At 37.8% G+C, this 2,952-nt stretch overlaps 1 protein-coding gene across 1 annotated transcript in view; it reads left to right on the plus strand.

The window, feature by feature from the left end:
• SKAP2 (src kinase associated phosphoprotein 2) overlaps positions 1-1,260 on the plus strand; it is a 140,741-nt gene extending 139,481 nt beyond the window's left edge. Inside the window, exon 13 of the mRNA XM_048510891.1 lies at positions 1,157-1,260. The gene's annotated coding sequence lies outside the window, so the exon portion shown is untranslated. The remainder of the gene's footprint in view (positions 1-1,156) is intronic.
• The last annotated feature ends 1,692 nt before the right edge of the window (positions 1,261-2,952 follow it).

Consider the following 2,952-nt stretch of genomic DNA (forward strand, 5'->3'; position numbering starts at 1 on the left):
TTGGAGCAGAATAAAATATGATTTTAACAAAAACACCATCATAGTTTTAAGGTGACTTAAGACAATTCAATGGTTTTCTCACACTTCTGAAAAAAAATAGAATACAGTATGCCATAGAGGTTATCTGGAGCAGGTTATAGAGTAGAGATTGTTACCACATAAATTCAGTATATGTTTATAACACACTACAAAACTGCACCTGAGGCCACTAAGAGTGTCTCTGAACTAAACTTGCCAGACAGCTGGCAGGAAAGTTAGGAGGCAATGTCACAAACTCGATGATGCCACTTCTGGAGGAAACATGGAAGGGATGGTGGTATCTCTAGGAATTGCCACAAACTCTGGGGTTTCTGGTGATTCTGAGACCTACTGCCATAGGTTCTGGATTTTCCCAACGTGAAATCACACTCAGATGCTGGTGAGTTTTAATTTTGGCAGCATCCCTCTGAACAGGAGCCATTGAAGGCCATATTTATTCTGGTTTAGTCCTCTGACCACCTCCCCCCCCCCCCAATATTTGTGTGCCTTGTTAATGCCTTTTTCATTGAAATCTGCTGTGACTTGAAGGGAGACCTCCCTGCTATGGCTGCAGAATATATTTGAAGGACAAACCAACTAGCAATAATGACACCATGTACTGTGCTAATATTTTACTATTGACTGCTCAGTGAAAGGGGAATACATTACAAACAGTTGCTCATCACCAGTTTATTGGGATTAATTCAGAGCAATGCGGGAACCAATACAGGCAACACTGCAATCAAGAAGATAAGTGATGTGATTTATTGGTCAAGGCAAGGGTATCATGGAGGTAGCAGTTGCTTGGCCATAAGGTAAAATTGTGTCTTTATAATTGTCTGAATGCAATGGTATGTTCTGCATAAAGCTGAAAAACCAATGCACTGATTATATACATTTTTCCCACTGTAGGTACATTTCAAAATTCAATGGTAATGCACCCTCAGGATATAATTGTCTGTAGTGATATCTCTAGACATTTTGCATTACATGACTTATTTTCCTGTTAATTTTTAGCAAATTACTGAATGTTTCATGAATCATCATATCACTGCATCCAAAGCAGTACTTTTGCTTGCACAAGAAAGACTTCCTTCAGTTTGTAATTCCTGTTCCTTTCCCTGTTCCTTGCCTTTAGGTGGCCTGAAGGACAGAAGACAGAAAAGTGGGAAAGATCTGTTTCCTGAGTAAAATAGAACTCATGGAGCTAACCTACATTCTATTAGATTACTAACTCTACTGGGGAAAAAAAGCCAAATTCTAGAGAAATGCAACTGTTCCTTTCTCTGCATTATTTGCAGGGATGGTGATGAAGAACAACATCCACTAACTGATCTCCCTGGAGAACGGTGAAATAAAAATTCACTAGGCCAATTACATGGAAACTTCTGTTATATTAATCTTGTTTATCCATCCCATGATTCCAGAATCTTGGTCATCTAAAGACCTTCTCATCTGTTCTTACTCTACCAGTTACACCAAAACTGGAAAAAAAAATTGCATAGTATGCAAGTTAATTTCTAGTTCTGTACACCTTAACTCACAATTTGTGATATTCAGCATTTTTGTTAACAAATGATGAGTCTTGATAGCAAAATGTAGCTACAATTCAGGGGCTTGTACTGAAAACTGAGTTTTTCCCCCCTAGAAATATAATTTTACAAAATGTTATTGCTTTTTAAAGTTTCAAATTTGATTATCTAAATGTGGAAAATCTGCCAAGCTTCTAATTTAGCCTATTTTTCATCACTGTTATTGGGTGGACTGTTATGGGGAAATATTAGAAGTCACTTTAAGGACATTAATAAGCTTCTTGCTTATCACTTTGATGAAATGGAACCAACACAGCATTATGGGTAAAAGAAAAAAGTAATAAAAAAGAACAAGTGAGTGAGCAGTTGCAATGTGTTGCCAGGCACTTTCTCTCTATCAACACAGTTGGAGAACCTTCTGTTTGTTGTGCTGAAGGATATTAGCATAATGTCAATCTCTCACCTTTAGGCTATTGTATAAAATTAAGCACTTGGTTTACTATCTTGTTGATAAATGGAAAGATTGAAAGTACACAAACATTTATTACACTACAGGTAATTATTTCAAAGTTCTCTTAATGGCTCCAATGATGATACTAGCTTGAAACCCTAAATAAAGAAGATTAATTCCTCTGCCTTTCTGTTTAGATGCGCCCTTGATGGTAGAAAGGTGCTTACAAAATGCAGCTCCAGTGCTGGGGGAGTAGGAACAAGAAATACTTCCTGTGCCTTCTACAGGAAGTGTAAATGGAAGTACTTGTTCCACAATCTGGTACAAAAACTGAGGTAATTTTGACTCTGTCTGCCACACTCTATCCCAATCATGTTACTCAATTTTGGATCAGGAATGATCAGCATAAAGACTGGCACAACCCCTGTTTGATTTGAAGGTGTCAGGTGTGCTGATTCTCTATGCCACTTACTCATGAAAGCACTGGGATTGCTATATGAGACAGCCATCTGGAAGCACCTTAAGATGAAAATGTTTGTATCACATATGATTGGTGTTCTACGAGGAACTCATTGTTGCATGAAATTATATTTTCCATATTTATACTGTACAATACCTGGCCAGTTCCAGATGGTGGCAAGGTTGGTTTTTTGGCAGGAGGACCTCAAATCAACAAAGTGCTGCCCTTCTCGTTTCCCACAAAACATGTAAGCAATTCAGGAACAGTACAAGAGAATCCTTGTTTCTGCATAAGCTGCCTCTTCCAGGTTAGAGTGCCTTGCTTGGGCTTTTAGAATTCTAGAACCACAAGAAGATTTCATAAACATGAATGTGTTACACATGTTTACCTCAAGGCCTTTCCTCCATGGTTCTAAAAATAGTATTCTGCCTCTCATCACTGATTTCTAAGGCTACTTCCAGATAAAATGCATGAAATTATAATTCAATAAA

The sequence above is a fragment of the Sphaerodactylus townsendi genome, linkage group LG11 (assembly GCF_021028975.2).
Source record: "Sphaerodactylus townsendi isolate TG3544 linkage group LG11, MPM_Stown_v2.3, whole genome shotgun sequence".
Taxonomy (NCBI): Eukaryota; Metazoa; Chordata; class Lepidosauria; order Squamata; family Sphaerodactylidae; genus Sphaerodactylus; species Sphaerodactylus townsendi.